This window comes from Eleutherodactylus coqui, chromosome 10, assembly GCF_035609145.1.
Source record: "Eleutherodactylus coqui strain aEleCoq1 chromosome 10, aEleCoq1.hap1, whole genome shotgun sequence".
NCBI lineage: Eukaryota > Metazoa > Chordata > Amphibia > Anura > Eleutherodactylidae > Eleutherodactylus > Eleutherodactylus coqui.
In genome coordinates this window covers 134724746-134751602 of record NC_089846.1, presented here as the reverse complement: position 1 = coordinate 134751602, position 26857 = coordinate 134724746, and the positions used below count along the sequence as shown (strand labels likewise).

Below are 26857 nucleotides of genomic sequence, written 5' to 3'. Positions count from 1 at the left end.
CAATCCTGCAGACATACAGTAAAATTAATTAAGTTAAATGGGATATCTCGTTTCATTTTAGTTTTGGTAATTAGATTTAAGTCTGTAAAACATAAATAATGGAAAAGATTTAATAATCAAAATATGCCACAACTTCTGGCTAAAATTGCACCAGAAAGTTGGAGTACATACTGTGCATCAGATTCATACATTTTTTATACAGCTTTCCTCCTCACTAGACAATTGTATCAAGAAAATGTAGCCTGGCTTAATGGAGTCGTAAAATGCGCTAGAAGACAATATTAATGGCGCAGGTCATTATTGTGGTGAACTGGTGTTGACAAAGTTTGCCAAATGGTAGAGTTAGGAAACATGTCTAACCTCTAGCAAGATGCACCATATTTATCACACAGCCTATGCCTCTAGGGTTGCCTACCATCCAGAAATTCCTGGATGCTCTGTAAAAATAAAGCATTTTTTCCAGTGTTTATGGAAAATATATGTGTCTGTGTTTTTTTTGAGGCTGCTGCCACTTGAGGAGGTCATTGTGATTGTAATTATAAGAATTTTACACTTCACAGTAAATGCTCGTAATGAGTTCATATCCGTATTTGACCCATAAAAATTTCCGTTTTCCATAATTATTGTTGCGTCCAACCGGACATGCAATATCCAAAACAAAGAAAAAGGCACAATTGTGCAAAGGAAACATAACACTACGGGAAATCCTCTCCCTATAAACCCCTAACCCAGGAGGGGGCCCTGCCTACTCGGCGGGCCGATCACTCTGATAGGTGCGGACCCGCACGCGTGTCTGGGCCACTGACACGTCCCTATCAGGGAGCCCTAGCACAAAAGAAAGGGAAACAGAAAACCAAACAAAGTAAAAATAGGAACTCAGCTCGCACAGAAGAGTTTCAGCCAGGATGTGTTCCTCAGTAGCTGTCCAGTGGCAACTGAAGCATTGACCAGCACAGGAGTCAATACTAGCACTGCTTAAATAGGAGCAGGGCTATTCAGCACCAGGTGAGGACTGACATTACTCTTGCAACCACCACACCCCTCAGCTCCAGGAGAGGTAGGAATACTGCTAAACCCTGGTCTGGCCTGAAAGCAAGGTGGGAACCTCTGAACGGCTGCAACAATTATTGGATAAGTTGTCCAGAAAAATAAGAAAAATTCAAGTTGGCAACCTTGTGCACAATTACAATAAATTTATCGCTGTTTCTGATTATCTCATGAAGTTTTATGCTGTCCAATAGGAGCCACAGCAATGACAGCTTTGTGGCTAGGTGCGTTGTCCTGGTGACACCTTCTGACAACTTTCCGCATTGCTTTTGCTTGATCTCCTCAAGCAGTTGTCTCAGCAGGTTGGCATGCTATGTCCCTACCACAGTTTGCCTCTTTGGAAGGCAGTCCACCATCATCACACCCTCAGAGTCTCAAAACACCATTGTCATGGCCTTCCAAGCTGACAGCACTGATTTGACTCTTTTTGATTGAGGGCATGAGGGGTGTTTTCATTGCTAGAGCTCTGTTTGGACTCCCTCTGTTAGGATTCTGGCTGGAAGTGGTAGACCCAGGTCTCATCGACAGTTAAAACCTGTCTCAAGAGCATCCAGATCAGTTCTGAACAGCTCGAGATTCTCCCTTGATGTTATGCACCTCACTGTCTTCTGTTCAATATTTAAAAGTTTCAAACCCATCTTGCTGAAACCTACTTCATTCCCAGGGTGCCAGTGTGAACGTGATTAACAATTGTCTTAGGCAAGCCCACAGTCTCAGCAATCTGCCTCACAGTAAATCTTTGGTCATTCACAACAATATTGATGATTTTCTTCACATTTTCTGGGGGGTATCACCAGATCGTTCAGGTGGGGTTTATCTTCAATTCTTGTTCTCCTATTTTTGAATTCCACCACCCAGTTTTCACTGTTGCCTATGAAGGGGCATGCTCCCCAAGTGTTGCCAGTATGTCAGTATCTTTTGGTGTTAAATCTTTCTAATGTAGGTACTCAATAACGGCTCATTGTCTGAATTTTTCAATTTTTCAAATTTATCAGATATTCCAATCATTAAGTGTGAAACGCTGAACAGTCTCCTGAATGAAACAGATACTGCATGGGAAAACACATCAGGATAGAGCATGAGGTGACAAATTGGTTTGTGACATTCTCCAAAATAGGTGATAAGCTAGCTACATAAAACATAACATTTATTGGGGATGCATTAAAACAACCATAATGGAAAAAACCCCACAATTAAACATGTGTCAGGCATATAATAAGTATCTATTCTGCATACTGCATGTAAAAGGAAATCGGAACAATCTCACCAATCCAATGATGATGCCAAAGTACAGATTGATCTGGATAATGTAGTCCTCATCTTCCTCAATGTTTGAAGCACCTTGTATCTGGTAGCGACTTTACTAGGGTCTCCGTTGTAGGGCTTCTTTACAAGGTCGCTCTTGTCATGGAGGTTACCCTGCAATTATAGGGTGTGACAGTTTATAGGGAATAACAGGGTCAGAGATTAGCATCCTTCATTTTCCCTTCATTGTGCAACTGTAAATACACATTGAGGAAGATCAGGACTACACAACTGGGATCCATCTATACTTTGGCATCATCATCGGATTGGTGAGATTGTTATGATTTCCCTCTATATACTGTACAGTGTGCAGGTTGATTATTTATAATATGTTTGACACGTGTTTAATTGAAAGTTGTTTTTTTCTATTTATCTTATGTTTACTTTAATGCATACCTAATAAATGTTGTGTTTTATGGAGTTAGCTTATCGCCCATTCTGCAGAGTGTATATATTTGGTGGTGATATTTCCAGAAATGTTTATTTCCGGTCCTCTGTTCCAAATTGGTTTGCGAATCTGCTCTAGCAGTGCACAGTGAGAGGGATTAACCTCTGATAAGTAGGGATGCTCTTTTTTTCAGGTCGACTACCTTGCTGTAGGAAGGAACAGTGATAAGGATATGTCAGGACATCTAATATCCCATTCTTCCATGCAATTATAGCTGATGAATTCAGAAAAAAAATGCAGAGAGTTTTCCTTTTTCTGATCTTCACTTCCAGCTGCCAGGACACTGCAGTACTCATATTACATGATGCATAGCACATTATGTGAGATTCATACCTGGATTTGTATAGTTTTTTTTTTTTTTAAATGGATGAGTTGTTTCAGGAACACTCGGGTATGTAAAATTGATATATATAGATTATATATATATATATTTTTTTTTTAAATATGTATATATATATATATATATATATATATATATATATATATATATATATATATATATATATATATAAATATACATATTTAAAAAAAAAAAAAAAATATATATATATATATATATATATATATATTTATATATATCAATTTTACATTTGCGAGTGTTCCTGAAACAACTCATCCATTTTCATTAACAAAACTTTTCTCTATTCTACCTCAATTTTATACTCTGTTTTTAGAGACTTGCATGTTAATCTCTGACGGATTATGTAATATATATATATATATACATATATATACAGTATATATATATATATATATATATATATATATACACGTCTTCCGTTTTCATTACCAAAACTTATATATATGTATATATATATATATATATATATATATATATATTCCATAAAGAAAGTCCGGGAGATTTTTTATATATATATATATATATATATATATATATATATATATATATATATATATATATACATACATATATACATGCACACACACACACATATATATATATATATATATATATATATATATATATATATATATATATATATACATATATACATGCACACACACACACATATATATATATATATATATATATATATATATATATATATATATATACATATATACATGCACACACACACATATATATATATATATATATATATATATATATGTGTGTGTGTGTGTATATGTGTGTATGTGTATTCCATAAAGAAAGGCCGGGAGATTCTGAATTACCTGTTTTTATCATATTAAGCGTGAGACTTTCTTTCGTGTAACTGTGGAATACAAGTTCTGCTTTAATATTAGGTTATGCATTTTCTGTGATACCTATTTTATATTTTACAAGTTTCACCAAATCCTAAAGTTACATAACTCGTCTGTCGGAGCACAAATCCTTCCTGTCAGATTTACTAGAATATTTTAATGTTATCCCTTTCCCAGTGCTCTATTTAATAATGTTGCATATCTGATGCCATAAGATCATAGAATCGCAATTCTAAAGATGTGCTGATTTCCAATCAACATAGCAAAAAAATATCTGCAGTATGAGGAAAGCTTCCCATCCCCCAGTGACGAATCTGATCTAAAGTCACAAAAGTTGCCTCTTCTCATTTACTGTATGCGATCTGTTCTCTTTTATTGCAGATGAATGTGACAGCAATTTTTTTCGGTCCATTTCTTGCATCGATACTGAATGACCTTCTAACAAAGAATTCCTATATATTGTTCAGCATACCTTGAATTACTGCATTCCACAAGTGAAGTATAGTTGTTCCTCCATTCAAGAGCTTGTCAACTGTAAGTAAGCACAACAAAAAGCCGATATTGTGTATGCAGTTAAATGTTTTATTTCTTCGGTTTGCTTATTTCTGTTTGCTTGCATCTCGTGGCTTTTTCAGAATTCTAAGCTGAGTAGATTGTAGACATTACGAAAATATTTGGATTTCCATTTGGATTCAACACTGGCCAAAGCGTCCCTCCAAGTGCTCATTCGATAGACCATCGGGTTGTGTAAAGGGACCAACGATGAGCTGACAAATGAGCGGCCAATCAACGACAGCTGTATGAGGACAAACAAACATGTCCATGATCATTCGTCTCCACAGAGCAGATGATCTGCCCAGGTGCATGGAGGATATGAGCACTGACCGGCATGCTCATTGCCAATCAGTGTTCATTAGCACAGGGTGATTATCTGCTCGTGTAAAAGGACCATTAATCAGTGGGATCCGGGTGATGAAACCGCCACTGATTGCTAAAATGAAGGGGCAGAAGTGCTGATCTGACTCAGCTGATAATGAGCCAATGAATAACAATCAGAGCTGAAGGGGCACAGGGCTTGGGTGAGCACTTCCTCCCCTTTATTTCACTAATCAGTGGTGGTCTCAGCACCCGAAAGCCCACTGATCAAATCTTTTGATATGTCGCTATCACATGTCAAAGGTTTTGCAAATTAGCCGTTACGTTTTAAATGTTTCAACATCACACTCATAGCCTAATTTGGTGGAGATTGATACATTTTTTGTTGAATTCTTCTCCAAGCAACCTAATATAAATTATATACCACATGTATTGCAAAATAATGCCATGAAAATGCAACTTAAAACATGAGACCCCACACATCAAGGCCGATGACAAATAAAGGTATCCCTTTTGAGATGAAATAATTGCTAAAAAGTGGTTTAGACGTTATAGTGAAATAACATACCCAAAACAAATAGTAAGGGGGGCTTCACATGACCATGTTTTTGTGCGTGCATACGAGGGGCTGCTGATAAGTCTTTGGCTTTACCCAGAAAGAAAAGAGATAGGAAGATGAAACTTTACATTTATTCCACATACTCTCCACTGATGCCAACACACTTCTTACATCGGGATTCCAAGTTCTATAAGCCTTGAAAAAAGAAGGATTTCTGTTGTGCCTCAAACCAGTCATCTGTAGCAGCCATGGCATCAGAAATGGTGGGAAATTTGGTCCCCTTGAGGTGTTTCTTCAGGTTTGGAAACAGATGATAGTCGGAGAGAGTGAGATATGGTGAATAAGGTTTGTGGTCAACCAGCTGAAAGCTTCGCTCCACCAGTTTTTGCCGTGGTCGTTTGTGCAGTGTGAGCGGAGGGGTTGTCTTGTAGGAACAAGATTCCTTTGGACAGCTTGCTGCGCCTTTTGGCCTTCAGAGCTGCCTTAAATTGGTCCAAAAGTTCAATGTAATACCTTGCATTGATGGTAGAACCATTTTGAAGGTAGTCCACTAGCAGCATGCCCTCCTTATCCCAGAACACAGACGCCATCACCTTAGTGGCTGACCTTCTTTGGGCGAGGAGAACCACTGTGCCTCCACTCTTTTGACTGCTCCTTGGTTTCAGGGTCATACAAATAAATCCAGGTCTCATCCGTAGTGACCAGTCGATCCAGGAAGTTCTTATCAGTTTGGAAACGCTGACAAATGGACCGGGAAGCTTTTAATCTCATGCTTTTCTGATCTGTTGTCAAACATTTGGGGACCCACTTTGCAGATCGCTTCTTCATGTTCAGATGTTCATGGATAATGACACAAACATGTTCACCAGAAATCCCAATGATGTCTGCTATTCCTTTAGCTGAAATTGGCCGATTCTCCAGTATGAGGTTGTGCACAGCATCAACAATCTCCGGAACAACAACCTCTCTCGGTCGTCCAGGACGTTCCTCATCATTGGTGCTGATGTGGCCTGTTTTAATTTGGCAACCCAGTTTTTAATTGTAGAATATGAAGGGCATTGATCCCCCAATGTCTGCCACATATCATCATGAATATCCTTCGCGGACTTTCCTTGCAGAAACAAGAATTTTACCACTCCTCTGCTCTCATTTGCTGTGAATATCACCTTAGACTCCGCCATTTTGTTTTCCTGCATGCCGAGATCACTGTTGCCATAAGCTACAAACACAAAATTTTAAAAACATATATTAGATACATAAGGCTTTCATGTGATGTAACATTAGTTACCATAGAAACAACAAAAGAACACAAATGACAGCTGAGAGCTGCCTCTGATTGGTCCCTGCGCTCAGCCAATCAGAGGCAGCACTCACCCATTCATAAAAGGGCTTATATGTAAAGCCCTTACCTGAAAAACAATTCAGTGGTGCCAGCAGACCATTGCCTTCAATGGAGCTGCCGGCAGCAGCCGTCGCTCCATTTAAGGCAATGCACGGACCTTTATACATGCATGGTTTTGTGCGTACATAGGTGCGCACCTATGTACGCACAACAACACGCTCGTATGAAGCCACCCTAAGGCCATGTTTATAAGTCGAGCCCAAAATTCTTGGGAGCAACTCGCATTGCGCAGAACACGGACACCCAATCCGTTTTCTGTGCGATGTGCGGGAAATCGCACATTTGTATATATTATTCTCGTACAAGACCTGCACAAGAATAGGACACGCTCTGATTGCTGCATAAGAAAAATCATCCATGTAAATGCACCCTTATAAATAATGGTTCTACGTTTGTGTATCTCGCAACCGACAAAACTCTCGCCAGGATATCGTCCGTGTTGATATAGCCGTATACACGGCTTATTTCCCATTCAGCGCTGGGGCTTTGTATTATTTTCTACCATTTCAGAAGTAGAATAGTTTTATCAAATATGACAAGCATCCAGGCACGGTGGCTGCAAATCCACATTAGATTATTTTAACAATGGAATCAAAATGCGCTTGTGGTGACCCTGACAGTTGATTCTCTGCTGGTTGCATAGTAAGTGGTTCTCAAACAGTAGGACCCCTGCTTGTCTGCCATCAGAGCCTCAGTACAAGCAGAACAGAAGGTAAAAGTGGTTGGGTTATCGTCTTTTACTGTAAGTCTTATATGCAGGCATCTGTCGGAGGCTGCGAACACCCCAGTATGGGGCAGATCCTTTACAATGGAGGAATTGGAACTATTAATGAAGCAGACTGACGCAAATGCAATTCTTATGGGAAATGACAGCAGAAAATCCTTTTTGCTTCTCATGTTTGGATGACACGTCTCCCAAGCGCTCGGCATGTAAACTTTACTTCCTAATGCAATGTTTAGGTCTTACAACTAGAGATGAGCGAGCACGCTCGGTTAAGGCAATTACTCTAGCGAGCAACGCTATTTTCGAGTAACTGCATACTCGTCCAAGAAAATTCGGGGGGGGGGGGGGGGGGAGAGGGGCAGCGGGGGGTTGTGCGGGGAGAGAGAGATCTTACTTTCTGCTGTACAAAAATATCACAGAATACGTTTTTTGGATGAGAGGATGAGCCAAAATAATCAACAGAAATCAGTGTAGAAAAGCTGTTAGTTAATCTTCAACATAACTTTTTTTTTAGTTAAAGAGGACCCGACACCATCTATTATTTAAGGTCAAAATCCCAATTATTGTCTCCAGTAAGCAAATTTTTAGATAGATAATAGAGATGAGCGAGTATACTCACTAAGGGCAATTGGTCGAGTGAGCATTGCCCTTAGCGAGTACCTGCCCGCTCGAGACACAAGGTTTGGGTGCCGGCGCGGGGGAGCGGTGAGTTGCGGCAGTCAGCAGGGGGGAGCGTGGGGGAGAGAGGTAGAGAGAGATCTTCCCTCCGTTCCTCCCCGCTCTCCCCTGCAACTCCCTGCCTACCGCTGGCACCCGAACCTTTTCTCTTGAGCGGGCAGGTACTCGCTAAGGGCAATGCTCGCTCGAGCAATTGCCCTTAGCGAGTATGCTCGCTTATCACTAATAGATATCTAACACCTGACATAAAGCCGTCATGAGCTTCGAAAGAACTTTTTTAGTTTATTCTGAGAATCGACACATTTATGATGGTGAGCCATCCTTGTACTTGACTATGTTTACTACTCAGGAAGATCTAGCCAACAAGTACCAATGAAAAGGTCAGACCTGCTGACAGCAGACAGACCCCCATTCCCAAACCGCCACCAACATACACACCTGCTCACACTGTCTCTTTTATGAAGTAGATCCGCAATTATTCAATGCAGACTCTGCTGGCCAATAGTAAAATGAAAAGTTCACAAAGCTATTGTCACATAGAATATCAGTAGTTTGGTTTGTGTTTTGCTGTTTAAAGGTCATCAAGACAGTAAGCAGGAGACATGCCTTAAAAAAGAGAAAACCGGAAAATACTCCGAGATCTGTTCCATGGACGGTGAAAGACAAACATAGAAATTATTGTAGGTGGTTGTTCCTTCAATTAGTTTAATTCATGGCAGGCAAGTGGCAGGTAGGTGGAAGGTGCCTAATTAAAGCTCATTACATGCAATCACTGCATGACCAAAAGCACGCAACCCCCCGTCCTGACTATTGACTGCAGTGGTTGCCAACAGATGCATAGATTGTAGAAAACAAGGACCCAGCCATGCGATCTCCATGGTCGTAGCATGGGTCAGACTGAAGAGCATGTGAACTGTCATAGAATGCTGCAGTGCTAAAGTCCCACTGAACTCGGATGTATTTACACAAACTTTGTGCCTGCAATACAAAGTGAATAGAACACATTGATTTTAATGGGTTTGTTCACATAAGTGCATTTTTCTTCACATTTCATTCGCCAATGCACATACACCCGTGTTAAGCCTGCCAAAGACATGAAATTTCTGACCCGCTAGATATTCCCCAGTAACTTGTAACTGCTGTTATAATGAAGCAGAAGTGTCTAGGAATAACAAAAGCCACAAAGTGAGTTAGAGGTGAAAGGTAAGAGTAAGTAGATAATACTTACTTGGGAAGGAGGGGATCCCCCTGGTGCCAGAGATTGGGGTGGATCTCCTCCCTTGGGACCCAAAGTAGCTGCTGAAGAAGAGTCCATGACTTATAGAAGTAAACTCTTTCTTTGAGGGGTTCACAACACACAAAAGGTGCAGGTAAAACAGCAACGCGTTTTGGTCCTTGATAGGCCCTTTTAATATATATATAGGAAAAAGAACTCACATTGATGAGGCATGTCAGCATGAAGCCCCGCGGTATTTCGGCCTCAATTAATGACATGCCTTATTTTTCCTATATATATCTTCACTATGTATGTATCCCCATGCTTGAAAAAGACGGAAACGCGTTGCTGTTTTACCTGCACCTTTAGTGTGTTGTGAACTCCTCACCTTCTGTATCTATATATATAAAATTGAATGTATGTCTGTCTGCGTGCGTGCGTGTTTGCGTGTCTGCGTGTCTGTTTGTCCTTTATGCGCTACTACACCATTCATCCGATCGCCATGAAACTTTGGGAAGTTGTTAAGTACACTCCTGGGAAGATTATAGGCATAGTACAAATATCCTACGATAAATGGCGCGCGAGCGTCGTCGAAAGTTACGCCCCCCCCACGTAGATCGAATAAGTAAGCCACCTGCTATTGTGATGTCATCACTGATGTCATCAACATCGGACGCCCTTGAACATGCCCCAACATGTTCTATAAAGCTGCATTGTGATGTCATTAAGGCTCTATTATGACACGTACAGCTTGGAACCACTAGAGCACGCCAGCCAATTACCATTGGAGTTGGAAGTGGGTAAACAAGTACTAGGATATCTTCCTAAGAAGCCACAGCAGCCGGATAAATTGTATGTTCCACCCAACGGCTATTTTATTCAGCCCGCAAGGGGGAAGCAGCGGCCTACAAAATCTCATTCAGGTAGGTAGGTTCAGTTCTTGGAGGTTGGGGAATGCTTATGGGCAAGGCCTTATGTCTCATCCCAACTTAATTCTCTCACTTCCCAATGTCATAGAAACTTAAAATTTGGCACGAGCATTGATTATGTCATAAATAGGAAAAGTTAATGGGTCCCAACTCGATTATTCAATTCAAAGCGCCAAAGAATTAGCGTTCAAATTTTACGTACGGAATCTAATTCTCTCATTTCCTGATGTCATAGATAGATAGATAGATAGATAGATAGACTGTATGCAATAACCCTGATAGATAGATAGATAGATAGATAGATAGATAGATAGATAGATAGATAGATAGATAGATAGATAGATAGACTGTATGCAATAACCCTGATAGATAGATAGATAGATAGACTGTATGCAATGACACGTACAGCTTGAAACCATAAATACTAGAGCACGCCAGCCATTTACAGTCAGTCTCCATTGGAGTTGGAAGTGGGCAAACATGTACTAGGCTATCTTCCCAAGAAGCCACAGCAGCCGGATAAATTGGATGTTCCACACAACGGCTATTTTATTCAGCCTGCAAGGGGGAAGCAGCGGCCTACAAAACCTCAGTGGTCGCTGCTGCCGTCATCTAGATATATAAAAACGAATGTATGTATGTATGTCTGTCTTCGCAGCAACGCGCGACGGGTACGCTAGTATGGAATAAAGTAAAGAAAGAGTTTACTTCTATAAGACACGGAATCTTCTTCAGCAGCTACTTTGGGTCCCAAGGGAGGAGATCCACCCTAACTTCTGGCACCAGGAGGATCTCCCCCTTGCCAAGTATTGATTGCTTACTCTTACCTTTCACCCCATGAGCGCATATGTAAAATTCTAATTCATTTCTCACCCCCATTTGTTGGGAGGGTGGGGGGTTAACTTTTTATATTCATATGGGGTAGAAAGGAACTGTCTACAAGGACATTCTCCAAGAATACCGTTTAAATCGTTTCAAGGCACCGTCCTCCCTTTGGTTGTATTTATAACACCACAAAGTGTTAGACCCCCAGAGTTTAAAGAGTGGGCCATGCAGAAAACACATATTATGTGGTATGACTCACTGCAGAGGTTCAAACTAACGCTGAAAGTGACCACTTAGAAACTGGTGCAAAATCTTATAAAATTTTCCACTTTACTATATTTAAGTCACGGACAGACTAACTTCTCTATTGTTTTATCTACATGTGTTGCCTCTCGCAGCAGGGCTTCCAAGAGGCATTTGTTAGGATTTTCTAGCAGTCAAGTGTGCATCCCCCTATAGATCCATTGGTCCCAACACCTCCTAACAGTCTGGTCAGAACGGCAATTCATGGATACGACCATCCAGCTTCTCACATCCCAATAATGCGCCCCCCTCAGACTCTGGTAACGGGGTGAAATGTCATAGAGGCATCTAGTGGTCAACAAGCTCTACACAAGCGGAAAAAGAGGTCACTGCACACAAGGAGCCTTTAAAAGCCTTTTTATAGGTCAACCGTGGAACCACTTTTAGGGCCTCAGATGGGAAGACTCTTCATCTAATCACACCACAACTCTAATCAACTGCATAGCTGTATGAGATGTAACTGCATGCCGAGTTTTGCAGCAAAACAACAACTTCTTCTAGGGGTGGGATCCTTTTGGTAATGAGTGGATATATAGATATATATATATATAGATATATATAATATACATATATATATTTTTTTTTTAATGTCATTTGCTGCTGTTTGTAGAGGACTGGGTTATCTATTTACCCCAATGTTTTTTCAGCATGGCTTTTTTTTACCTTGTTAATTGATTCATGTATTTATAAACCAAGAAAGATGAGTTTTTGTGATGATTCTTCAGTGGTTTATGTAGGTGAATTTTATTATGTAAAAGTTACAACATTTCTTGGTCTTCATCTTAAAGGGGTTGTCCCGCGATAGCAAGTGGGGTTATACACTTCTGTATGGCCATATTAATGCACTTTGTAATGTACATTGTGCATTAATTATGAGCCATACAGAAGTTATTCACTTACCTGCTCCGTTGCTAGCGTCCCCGTCGCCATGGTGCCATCTAATTTCAGCGTTTAATCGCCCGATTAGACGCGCTTGCGCAGTCCGGTCTTCTCCCTGGTGAATGGGGCCGCTCGTGCCGGAGAGCTGGTCCTCGTAGCTCCGCCCCGTCACGTGTGCCGATTCCAGCCAATCAGGAGGCTGGAATTGGCAATGGACCGCACAGAGCCCACGGTGCACCATGGGAGAAGACCCGCGGTGCATCCTGGGTGAAGATCCCGGCGGCCATCTTGGTAAGGTAAGTAAGAAGTCGCCGCAGCGCGGGGATTCGGGTAAGTACTAAACCTTTTTTTTTTTTAACCCATCCCTTGGGTTTGTCTCGCGCCGAACGGGGGGCCTATTGAATAAAAAAAAAAACCCGTTTCGGCGCGGGACAACCCCTTTAAGCCATTTACACGTCATATATAATAGCTTTCTGCATATTTGCAATCATATATTTTTTTACTCAAATGCAATTGTACATTAAATAATGCGGCAATTTAGCAAAATACCCAATTTCTTTGTCTACTGTATATAAATTCCCCAGATCCATTTCCTTGCTAACTTCCAGAGACTAGAAAAAGAGGCAGCAAGTAGAGGCCGTATTTACGAAGGCAAGTGTTGTATCCCTTCGAAAGACTCGGTCTGACATTGCACACTTAACTCTTTCCAATCCGATCTGTATCCTAGTTTTCCTAGGGGGCTTACTCTTTTTCTGCTGTTATACAACGGTGCTATCTGCTGGCTAAAGCCAGTACTGCATGAGGTGACACGTTGGATAGGCTCCGACAGCAGAGAGGCTGGCAATATACAGTAAGGGAACCCCAACGGACGCCTTCCAACATCGGAGCTGTACAGCCTTAAATCATAATGTCTTCAGATGTCAGACAGTGGATTGGAAAGGGTTAAATCTGCCATTTTTTCCTGTGACTACAACACATTTTGTAAGACAAATGCATTACATCACATTGCTGCGCGTGCGTGAAAATCACATGTTGTTTCAACAGGAAAAATAAAAAAAACCTCATGCCAGCGTGATGCAATTTTTTTTTCCTCCCATAGAAAATAATGGGCGATATTGCCCAAAAATAAATCACGTTGCAATTTCTCTATCCACATGTATAAACAATAAAGGGTCGTTTTCTCCTGAGTTTATCCATATCGCTGATCATTTATCAGGTTACTCTTGTAAAACTGAAATCTACATGAAGGTGAAAAGCTCTCCAAGGCTTCTTACTAAATGCTTTCATTGTTTTACTTCATTTCACCAGAATGTGTTCTTTATAAAATAGTATCAATGTCACTTATAAATATCAGAGCAAGAGTCAGCGGAAATGTAATTCTATGGAGCTATTAGGGAGATCGGGGGGGAAAATCAATGGAACGGCTGGAAATCTACCTGAGACAATACTAATATGTCACAGAATGAAAGCTGGAAGCCATGAAACCACCGAGTGCATGAATGCAAGATAATATCCTGGCATCAAGAAATCAAACGAGGGCCTCGCCCACCATTGTGGTCGGAATATATGAAAACCTATGACTCCAGCGTGGGCTGCACACAAAGAAAGTTGTACAGGCATCCTAGAAGCCATTTAGATTACAAGAAGTTACTTCTGCTGGACTTGCATGATTGACACAACCCTAAAACTTTTACAATCCTGCAATCTGCTCACTTTAGAAAGACTTTAGATAAGACATATCTTGTCCCAAGTTTGATGATTTACTAATAAGTCACATTATTTTAAAGGGATTATCAGACAGCTACATTTTTTTAATGTGAGCGGTCTCCGGTCACGTGATCGCCATTATCCTATGGATAATGGCGATCACGTAAAGTTAAAAAAACAGGGGAAGTGTAACGCTCCTTTCGGCTTGGGTCCCGTTGAGCATACGTACATAAGATTAGGGCCACAATGGGGAACAAACAGGGGTATCCATTTTGGGGTAAAACTCTTCATTCATACATGTGCTGTACAAAAAAAACCTGTTTTTAAAATTACACAATTGCCAAATAAATGAAAATCATGGCTTTTTTCTTCTGCTTAGCTCAGATTTATTCAAAAACTGTGGGGTCAAAATACGCAGTACACCCCTAGATGAATTCGTTAAGGGGTCTAGTTTTCAAAATGTGGTCATTTGTAGGGGTTCTTTATCGTTTTGGCTGCTTAAGGGCTCAACAAATGTGTAATGTGCCTAAATCACCTTCAGGCCTTAGTCACACGGGCGTTTTTTCGCGCGATTTGCGGATCGCATGACGGATGCGCATCCACAAATCGCATGACCGGGGCCAAAAAAATCGCCCGAAAAATCTGCTCCTAGCCGCGTTTCATTAGAAACGGGCCGGAGCTGTCCAGCGCATTGAATTCAATGGAGCCGGCAATACAGCCGGCTCCATTGAAAGCAATGCGCTGCGGGCGAGCGAGGGATGAATTGTCGGGAAGGGCTTAAATATATAAGCCCTTCCCTGCAATTCATCCAGAAATGTGTAAAAATAAAAAAAAAATGTATACTCACCTTCTCACTCACACACCCATTCATGAATTTATGAATGGGTGAGTGACTGCTGCCTTTCATTGGCTCAGCAGGACCAATCAGAGCCATTGAGAAGCAGCAGTCACTCACCCATTCATGAATTCATGAATGGGTGTGTGAGTGAAACCTGCCTCTGATTGGTCAGGCTGTGATCAATTAGAGGCAGCTCATTCAGCAGGCGGGGATTTTAAAGCTGCGGCTGCTGAATACTATAGAGAAGCAGTTCAGGAGAACTGCCGGCGGCCGCTGCTGGACTCCGGCTGCAGCGAAAAGGTGAGTATACATTTTTTTTTTATTTTTACACATTTCTGGATGAATTGCAGGAAAGGGCTTATATATTTAAGCCCTTCCCGACAATGCATCCCGCGCTCGCCGGCAGCCCATTGCTTTCAATGGAGCCGGCTGTATTGCCTGCTCCATTAAATTCAATAGGCAAACATCGTTCTCCTCTGCCACAGCTGTTACAGCTGTGGCAGAGGTGAATGATTTGTCTAGTATATGTTCTCAATGGGGTCGGCGCTGCTGCCGCCGGCCCCATTGAGCGCATATAGAGAAGAGAACAGGAATCGCAGATAGGTGCGATCTGCGATTTCTGTTCTATAATTTATCGGACGAGCGCATATAAAGCGCTCATGTGTCCGATACCATTGCAAAGCAATGGTTTTAAAAAATCGCCGGGCGCATGTGCATGTGCAAATCGCGTGAAAAAACGCCCGTCTGACTAAGGCCTCAAACAAAATTTTTGTTCCGCAAGCCACCGGCTGCTCTTTTCGGTTTGGGCCTATGTTGTGCATGGAAACATAATATTAAGGCCACAATGGGTATATTTCTGAACCTAGAACAAACAGGGGTATCCATTTTGGGGTGAAAATCCTCATTTTCATGTGCACTATAGAAAAATAACTGTCTTTTAAATGATATATGTGAACATTTTTTTATATTTTATTTTTTCTTCTCTTAATTGAATTAACTCCTGAAAAAAAACTGTGGGGTCAAAATACCCATGACCCCCCTCAGTGAATACATTAAGGGGTGTAGTTTTTAAAATGGGGTCTTTGTGGGGGTATCTATCATTCTGACACCCCTGAGCCTTTGCAATCTTGGCTTGGTGCAGGAAAACAAAGTGTTCCTCAAAATGTTGATAATTAATGTTACATTTGTACGTCTCCTTAATGGTTTAAAAAAACCTAAAGTTTTTCTAATGTGTATATATATATATATATATATCATCAAAATTCGTACAGTATGTTTGCACATGTTTAAGATATTGCAGTTGAAATGTGAAAAAAATTATTTCTTTTTCTTAAATTTTCCCAATTTTGGCGCTTTTAATATATTAACAGATTTTCACTGCGGAATTCCCTTTCAAAACTTACCTTTTAATAAATAGTCTAAAACAATGGCTCAAAGAACAGACAACGTCTAGCCGACACTACGGGGTGAAAGGTCACACATTGGGTACCAATATTTTCTTTCAATGTTTTTGCATCAAAGAAAACTTTCTTCGAAGGCCAGACATCATAACCAATGATTTCACTTCTTAAAATTAGGAACAATAGAAACAATTTTTCTTCAGTTTTAAGACCTCCATTCTAGGATATTGAAGAACTACCTTCAGCGTTCTTTACCAATTACATAATGATACCATGAGACTGACAGTAGAGTTTAGATTAAGTTGTTAGAAAACATTGTACTAACTTCATAATTATATGAATTTAATGTTTCAGCTTCTATTGTTCATTGGAAAGCAATCCATTTTAATTAACCAAATTCCGACCATCGTCTCATAATTGTTTGGCATCTCATTAACTTGTAAACAATTTATTTTCATGGCATATTTTATAACTCTCTATTGTATTGAGCCTTTTATCACACATTGTTAGAATCACCTGTAGATTCATGCTCAGAATTACTTTGCTTAAATTACTAGTAAATTGCTTAAATTGTTTAAATATCCATTTGCTAATAAGCTATTACCAGAATTGCTCTTCCAGCTAGTTAAATGAGCTGTAGCCTAGATCTCATTTGCAGACTACCAGGGATGACCCTAGGGACATGCAAGCTTTGTGCATATGAGGGAGCCATTGCCTGCTTCTCCATTGGTTGATCTATTTTTCTGGCCATGAAATGAAATGAAACACTATTGATGCCCCGCTGCAGAGACGTGCAGCACCAAGGAAAATAGCAAAGCATTGGGAAAGGACCTAAGAATAGTAAAGAAAATATATCAGGAGTGCGCCAAGTGAAGTATACCAACGGAAAATAGAATAATGACAGCTATGCAGCTGGTATATAAAAATGAGTATCGACTCACCTGGTGCACGGTGGGATAACCCTGGTAGGGGAAACCCACCGGCACCTGGTTTCCTGGTCAGCGTATCAAGTATGTCTTTAATCCTTAATCCGGATGTCTGGAGAGATGCTGGAAGTCCAAGCGATCCGATACATGTATGCTTTAAAGTAAACTAGTCCAGATAGAAGGAACATTGTCCATGTGGATACGACTATCAGTAAGTCCTCGAGATGTCAAGTAACATCAAAACTATTTTATTAACACACTGAGCAACGCGTTTTTGTTGTGTAATTGCCATATAATTGTGAGCTTGAAAAAGGCATATTAGCCGAAACGCGTTGCTCAGGGTGTTAATAAAATAGTTTTGATGTTACTTGACATCTCGAGGACTCACTGATAGTTAGGGTGCGTTTACACGAGCGTGTTTTTGTGCGTACTTAGGTGAGTACATACGTCCGCACCTAGGTACGAGCAAAAACACGCGTGAACACAGCTGCGTGCTTGTTGTCAATGGAGCCGCGGCTGCTGTCGGCAGCTCCATTGAGAACAATGCTCTGCCAGCCCCCTGCATTCTTTTTCAGGGAAGGGCTTTACATATAACATTTAAAATCCCCGCCTGCTGAAAGAGCTGAATGTGATTGGCGGAGGTGCTCAGCCAATCACAGGCAGCTCTCGCCCATCATTCATTCGGGGAGAGTTGCCTGTGATTGACTGAACACCTCAGCCAATCACATTTAGCTCTTTCAGCAGGCGGGGATTTAAAATCCCCGCCTGCTGATAGATCAGCACCACAGTGCAGGGGACAGCAGGAGAAGACACGGCTGAGTTCCCGCAGCTGAAGTGAGGTGAGTATCTATTTTTTTGTTTTTTAAACCACTTTTACTTGATTTTCAGGGAAGGGCTTATATTTAAAGCCCTTCCCTGAAATCAATTGCCGGCAGCAGAATCCTCTACCGTAGCTGACATGTGTGACAGCTGCGGTTGAGAATTGAAGGATTCCTCTGCTGCATCTGCCACAGTTGTGGCAGATGTAGCAGCAGGGAATTCTTTTAACTAGTGGGGATGAAGGGGGAGGACACAGCAGCGGCAGACAGGTAGGTAATTTTTTATTTTTTTTTTACACTAAAATGTTTCTTATTCAGGGAAGAATGCAGGGGTGCTGGCAGACCATTGTTTTTAATGGAGCCGCCGGCAGCAGCCACGGCTCCATTGAAAAGAATGCGTGCATTCCCTATGGTGCACGCATGTCCTATCTTTGCAGGCACGCACCTGTAAAACACGGACAGGTGAACACACCATAGGGAATGCATTGTTGCAAATAGAAGCGTGTTTTTGTGCGTGCGTATGTACGCACAAAAACACGCTCATGTGAACAGACCCTTAGTCTTATCCACATGATCGCAGAGATTTTTCCTTCTATCTGGACTAGTTAACTCTTTCCAATCCACTGTCTAAAGTCTAAAGACATTATGATTTAAGGCTGTACAGCTCTGATGTTGGAAGACGTCCGTCAGGGTTCTCTTACTGTATATTGCCAGCCTCTCTGCTGTCAGAGCCTATCCAACGTGTCACCTCATGCAGTACTGGCTTTAGCCAGCAGATAGCGCCGTTGTATAATGGCAGAAAAAGTGTAAGCCCCCTAGGAAAACCAGGATACAAATTGGATTGGAAAGGGTTAACTTAAGAATAGTGTTGAAACACATCATTCTTTCTGTACCATCACAATTCACAAAGCAGCAGGTCGGCAGTGGAAAAATACAATTTATAATAATATTGTGTTCTTCTTACAAGCAAATGTCCTTGTATCAATGCTTCTAGATATTTTGGGCATTCTTTCTTGTTTATGCACCGGATGTGTCTTTTTCAAGGATTTTTTCCCAGTAGATCAATTTGTAAAGGAATCTTCTGTTTATAGGAGCTGTAGGGTACATACATGGGCACGAGGTTGTAGACGTCACTATGGAATGCTTATTATATTTTGATTGGTTGTTGAGGGGGTGAAGCAGCTCGTGATCACCTCCTTTGCTATATAAACTATGTAATAATAAACGCTTGAGAAGAGCTTGAAAACATCACCTGACTGTTTCACGTGTATTCTTCTCCGATGCGCTGCTGAAATGGGCATACTTGACTGATGAGGCTTTTATATCCATGGAGTATCACCTAAAAGAAGCTGACTACTCTAACAACATGAGTGAGTACACATAGAGGTGTGTCCACCCTTGCCTTTCCTTAAATTTTGTTAAGAACTCCAATTTTCGCACAAAACAAGTTCTATAAATTCTTGCTAAATGCTAGAAAAACTCTTAACAAGGCTGAAAGTAACATCACAAATGCTGGATGGCCACACATAGACTCATAGCATAGACAATTCGTGATAGAGTAGCATAAGAACTAGTTAAGTTAAGTTGGTCATTTTACACCAAAAGAAAAGGTAAGGAAGGATACATCTGTATCCTTGAGTGAGTATGTGAGTGATTATATATTCAACCCTGGCTGTCCCCAGTTACATGGATGAATGAGTGAGCATATAGGTGGACCACGGTTGACTAGATGATGGAGTGCATATCTGACACCGGCTGCCTGGATGAGTGAGCTTATGCTGGCCCTGACTGTCTAGATACGTGAGTATACAGATTACCCCAGTTGTCTGGATGAGCGAGTGAGCATACAAGTGTCCCAGCTTATCTGGATGAGTGAGCAAGCACCTATGAACAGCTTTTTGAATGAGAGTGCAAGAATATGCCATAAGTGGAGAGCAATAGACTGCCATGCGTAGGGCAACATTGAACCAACAGCCAGCTCTGCAGACTACTGTCTGATATACAACTGTAACAAATATCAACCAAACAGTTAAAAGAAAATCTGTCACGTCCTTTATGCTGTCCTCACTGTGGTGTGAGCGCAAAAACTCACGCCTAACAAAGATAGGACATGTGTGTGAAAAACTCGCATCTAACGTCCGTCCTGCGAAAAAAGATAGGACCTGACCTATCTTTGGTGTGTAATGCATGGGAGTTGGATAACATGCACCACGCAGCTCCCGATTGTGTGAATGAGCAATTTCACTGCTAATTAAGCTGGAGACTTAATAGCTGTAAATCGCCCGTTTACGATATTTTATTCCAAAACATGCAATTTTTTTGCGATACTATTAAAGCATGAACAGCACGCTCGTGTGAACGAGCCCGTATAAAATACTGCTTTTTTCTCATAACCTACATCTTCAGACACAAATTTCTTGCCAGAAAAAAGACATCGCACCAGAGAAGAGTCACAGTGGCCTTTAGCTCCTCCTCCCAAGTGGTAGTTGACAGCTTTTGAGCAATGTATTGTTATCACTTGAAAGTTGTCAATCATGTTGTACCGTGGGGTTAGCGGCTGCCGTGACTCTTCCCTGGTGGTATACTTATGTATAACGATGTAAGTTTTTTAAAAAAACGACAGTGCTTTACCCTATAAGTGACTGATTGCTGGAATCAGCACGTCTTTCACTATTGAGGACTGTACAAAGAATAGAACAAATTTCCTTTAACCCTTTCCAATCCACTGTCTGACGTCTGAAGACATTATGATTTAAGGCTGTACAGCTCCGATGTTGGAAGACGTCTGTCGGGGTTCTCTTACTGTATATTGCCAGCCTCTCTGCTGTCGGAGCCTATCCAACGTGTCACCTCATGCAGTACTGGCTTTAGCCAGCATATAGCGCCGTTGTATTATGGCAGAAAATGAGTAAGCCCCCCTAGGAAAACCAGGATACAAATTGGATTGGAAAGGGTTAACATGTAATGATATTCTTAACTGCATTGTACTACAATGTTGTGAATCAAGTTATTACAATGTGTCAGTTAGGTTAACAATTGCTACATCTGTAGTTAGTAGAGGGAACTGAAATTCAACTGGCAGCCAAAGATGTATATAAGCTCCACCTCTTTGTACCTCATCAGCAGGACAGTCTGGCAACCCCCCCTAAAAAAACAGCATGGTAGGGACATACGATTACCCATATCAACAATCTTACCGCCCACCTAACTCGTACAGTTGTGGCATCAGGCCAGCGATTTCCTTCTTCTTCATACATATCAGAATGTAGTTTTGTTTGAAATGCAATTATGTTCTATAAAAATGTTTCAAAAATGAATCTGGGATAAACCGTCACAATGGATGCAGAACATGACTCCACATTGTCCTCATTGTACATGCTGTGTGTATCAGTCTCACTTACACAGCGCATGCAATGTGGACATATTGGATGTCAAGAGCAGCTACAATGTCCATTGTTTTACACTGTGAACGGAACAACATCTGAAAAATGGCCTGTATATTTGGGAATGTTGTTATATATAATGTACGAGTGTTGTTGAAGACGTCCTCCACATCATTGAATCATTCTTCACCCACACCGTAGTTGGAGATGGTGGAACGAGAGTGAATCAGGAGAAATGTCATGAATAGAGATGAGCGAGTATACTCGCTAAGGCACATTATTCCAGCGAGTAGTGCCTTAGCCGAGTATCTCCCCGCTCGTCTCTAAAGATTCGGGGGCCGGCGGGGGCGGGGGAGAGCGGGGAGGAACAGAGGGGAGATCTCTCTCTCCCTCTCTCCCCCCTGCTCACCACCGCAACTGACCTGTCACCCGCGCCGGCCCCCGAATCTTTAGTGATGAGCGACTCGGCTAAGGCACTACTCACTCGAGCAGTTAGCCTTAGCGAATATACTCGCTCATCTCTAGTCATGAACCTTGTTCATTGTCTCGAGATTTAGAATCAATGACTATAAATGTCTGCAGAAGGAGCCTCAATGTCGAATTAAGATTCATCCTGCCCTACAAACTCCTTCATTTGCTGTATACCTGGAACCTATCTACCTTAGGAAAAATAAATTCCAATCCTATGTAGGTTTTGTACAGACTATATACTATGTAGTCTCAATATGTTCATATGTATGAAGCTTTACACTGGATGATGTTCGGGTGTAACACTGTCACATGTCACACTTGCTTTCTTTTTCATGGTCTCAGGTGGACCCGGTTGACTGATATGAGAATCTCTTTTCCCTTTTCTTCAATTTTAAAATTGAATTCTTATATCCTTATATATCCCAGTCTATCGTATTAAACAGAACACAATGGGAAGATTGCATAAAAAAGAGTACATGTTGTAGGGTAAATGTCTCTTTTAGACTCTTTTTATGCCCCTCTCAGCAATTTTGAGGCGTGTTGTACTTTTTTGGTGCAAAGTTAATGATGAACATTTTCCAGGTGATTTGAAGAAGACAATTCTATCTAACATGTCAAGAAAGTTGCACCAAATATACCACATTTTATACATTTGATGCAGTTTGCATCATTTTTGCTATTCGACTATCGCAATGTATCCTGCACCGAGGTTGATAAATTTGCCCCACCAAGTGGACATCTTCCTTCTCTTTTGCTTCTCTCTCCAGTTCTGTAAGTGCTCAAAAAGGTTCTACATGAATGTAACACTAATGGTCTATCCTTAGGCAAGCTATACGTGTTACATGCATACAGGCTGAACCATTTTGGTGGGTCCAGCAAATCAGCTAATGTATATGGAAGTCTCCTGACTGTCCTCTGTTGGCAGATGTCAGTGGAGATGAGGATCAGGCGGTTGGATTTCAACTATCTGATCTTTTTTTGTCTGGCAGCAGCGTACACCCCTGTGCCCAATCTGAACAGATGCACATTCAACTAAACCAAGCACACATCTGTACGGGGAGTTAGGTGAAATAGCTTTTGGCTGAGCAGGCATCTGATGGGTATGGCCAGCTTTGGGATAGACCATCAAGGCTTTGGAATCAGTGGGATTCCAAACTCTGGGATCACACCATTAGGTCTATCCCAGAGATGGTTCCACTGAGCAACAACTGATGGCCTATCTTAAATGGGTTGTTAAATAATAAACTTTTATCACCTATCCATGGGATAGGTGATAAAGATCTGATCAGTTGGGGTCTCACAGCTGACATCCCGACTAATCCCAAAAATGGGGGTCCCATGTGCCTTTCTCCTCCTTACTGCAAGTACATTGCACCACCCACAGTCAGGAGGAGATTCAATTTCAGTGGGACTGCCGGAGATAGCCAAATACTTGTACCCATGTATTTCCGTCAGCCCCGTTGAAATGAATGGAGTGGCACAGCGCCTTCGTGACCACTATTCTATTCAATCTGAAATTACTATACGTAGGTGCAGGGAGCCTGACGTCATCAGAAAAGGGAGACATAAGACCCCCATTCTTGGGATTTATTGGGATCTCAGCAGTGAGCCCCCACCAATTAGACTTTTATTAACTATCCTATGGAGATGTGATAAAAGTCTATTCTAGTACAACCCCTTTAAGCATAGGTCATCTATGTTATAGTTTCAGAGACCCCTTTAATAGTTCACAGTGGATGGAATAGACAGCAGATCTGTTATTGTGATTTTAGTAAGTAAAGTAACCCTTTTCCCCACCATATTAATTTGGATTGCGCGGCTTGAATCCTGATAACAGATCGCGGCACGCCCCCTTGTCAAACTTACTTTTAATAAGTCACATTTTTTAATTTTTGCTCTAACACTTATTCTTTTGTAGACTAATCATTAGTGTCTCTCATTAAAGGTTTTTCCACATCATTCTGGCAGCTGGCATGGCCCTGTCATTCATTACCATCATACATAAAAAGGAATGAAACTTAGGTGAGAAAACAAGTAGACGTTCCCTATGAATATGGATGAGCACAGCTATTCATCATAAAATATACAGTATGCTAACTTTCTAAATGGTGATTTACCAGACTTGTCTTGTACTTTCAGCTAGAATCTGTCACCGGCAGAATAAAATGAGGGCTACAGTATATATATATACAGCAGACATGCTTCTATATATAGAGCAAAATTAGACAAACCGGTAATGTTTTAAATATTACATTCCAGAAGATAACATTTTCTTTACATGATATATTTCGGGATGTTCTCCATTCGCCCCCAATTTGCTGAAGTATAATGTGCTGTTCCATGGTAAACCACAACTAGGTGGACCGCCATTTAAGGGGCTTGTATCATAAAGACAACCCTTGACCAATATGCACTTTTTGAGGACATTATCTCATCAATAAGCCAGAAGGGTTGCTAAGTAAGAGAATGCCATTGTATGCTTTACATGGTTGGCCATTCATTCGAATGGTTAGAATATAGTACTTCACGGGTCATATTATCAAAATGGAATTCTCCCATAGTTTAAGGACCCCTTAAAAGAGTTGTCTGATTTAGAAAAACCTTTATTAAATAGCCTATTAGGGCATTGTAAATGAATAGATGTACAGTAGGTCTGTCAGTTGGGACTTCCTTTAATTATCTAGAATGGTGAGTTGAGATAAAGAGTGCCTCTCTTGACATGTCTGTGCATTAAGTGGACAGTTTGTTGACTTTAACCCTTTGCAATCCAATTTTGGATTCAGGGTTTCTTACGGGCTTTCTCTTTCTGCCATTTTACAATGTCGCCATCTGCTGGCTCGAGCCAGTACTGCAGTATGTGACATGCCGAAGAGGCCCCCAACAACAGAGCGACCAGTAATACACAGTAAGAATACCTTGCCGGATGTTTTCTGACATCGGAACTACACAGGCTTCAATCAGAATGTTGGAAGACGTCAGAAAGTGGATTGGAAAGGGTTAAAGGGGTTTTGACAAGCTATAAAGTTATTTCTTATCCATAGAGTAAAGGATAATTTTATGATTGGGGGGGGGGGGGTCCAAAAAGCAGGATCTAGTCAGTCCCCAAGTGTATGGAGTAAAGGTCACACATGCACACCCACCGCTCCATTCACTTCAATGATTGTACCAGAGATTACTCAGTTCAAGTGCTTCGGCAATCTCCAGAGCTGTCATTGAAGTGAAGGGGGCAGCAGTGTGCCTGAATGACCTGATAGGACCCTGATTCTTGAGATTGGTGGGGGTCCAAAGTGATCAGTTCCCCACCGATCATAAAGTTATGTCCTTTTCTGTTGATAGGAGACAACTTTATAACTTGGCACAACCTCTTTAACGGGTACTACGGTATGTAGTGCTTAATTTTCCTTGTGCTGGTAGTACATAAGAACCGAAAACTTGCTGATGGGTTTTCTCAAACAGTCAGGTGATTGAAGAGGGTCCCAACAGCAAAACACCCTGTGATCAGCCCAATTTTAACATAAATCCATTGCAGAAAGCAGTCAAACCCTTTAATCAATGCTAATATGTCTTTTGTGAAAAAACTCTGATAGAATTGCCCTTCGCTCTACATCATCTTCCACTGTTGTACCCGGCTGGACCTTTAGCTTGGGCTACATGGAGACTTTTTGTAGTACCGCTTTCTGACTTTACCTATTAAGTAACGGCAACTAATAATATTCCCTGGAGTACAGCTGTATCTTCATAGTTAAAATTGCAAAGTTCTGCTATAAAAAGTCTCCATATAGCCCCCAACTTATGGTCCATTATTAACCCTTTCTAATCCACTGTCTGACATCTGAAGACATTCTGATTGAAGGTTCTACAGCTACGATGTCGGAAGACGTCTGTCAGGGTATTCTTACTGTATATTACTGGCCGCTCTGTTGTTGGGGTCCCCTCCAGCATGTCCCATACTGCAGTACTGGCTCTAGCCAGCAGATGGCGCCATTGTGAAATGGCAGAAAGAGAAAGCCCCCTAGGAAACCCTGAATCCAAAATTGGATAGCAAAGGGTTAAGTCAGAACCTGGGCATGTCTACTTGCTGCTATAAATCAATACATTAATATAGCACATAGTACAGCTGTCAGGAATACCTAACATACAGATGTTGTAGAGCTGAACTAGTAGTTGAACAGCTGGTAAGGGTTTGGGGATTTTTTGCACCAAGGTAACTCTAAGTTACGAGCTGCATACATCTACCTGTTGTCTTATAGAAAATCACAGATAGCATATTCTAATATTTTGTGCCAACTGACACAGATCTGCCATAGTGACAAATGTAATATATACAGCAATGTGGATTAGCAAGATGCTTCCATATCAATTTTGGTCACACTTGATAGCTATTTGATAAGAGGAAAGGAAGCTCAGCTATGAATTTCTTCTTCCGCCCACCAGGGGGTGTTATGCCAGTGTAACAGAATGCTGTTTGGCAGGGTAGCATCAATTTATATATACAGTAGTATAACTTTAGTGATAAAGCTATAAAAGTCCTTCTCATTAAGTATTTTATGACTAGCCCCAACTACTAGTAAGTTTATATCTATTGTTCTTACACAGTTACACGCATATAATACTTATCAAACTAATTTGCCTAATGTGCTTTTCTTGTGATTTTTGCAAATTGTTAACAAAATTCAAGAACGGTGTTAATTTATCATAGAAATGCTCTCCAAACGTCATTCTCTGGCGTCTGTATTTGTTCTTGTGAGAATAGACTCCCGCTCTCGATCTCTAGCACCATCGCATATGTCTGTCACTTCTGCCTGGCTACAAACAGCAGAGTTTATCATTACAGGGGTGTCAAACAGTTTCCAGAACATCTCAGCAGGCTGCATGGGCTCTTTAAGAGAGTATCAC

General features: G+C 41.1%; 1 protein-coding gene across 1 annotated transcript in view; it reads left to right on the top strand.

Moving 5' to 3' along the window:
* HTR2C (5-hydroxytryptamine receptor 2C) overlaps positions 1-26857 on the top strand; it is a 486357-nt gene that overhangs the window by 165254 nt on the left and 294246 nt on the right. The window contains exon 2 of the mRNA XM_066579897.1: positions 4409-4561. The gene's annotated coding sequence lies outside the window, so the exon portion shown is untranslated. The remainder of the gene's footprint in view (positions 1-4408; positions 4562-26857) is intronic.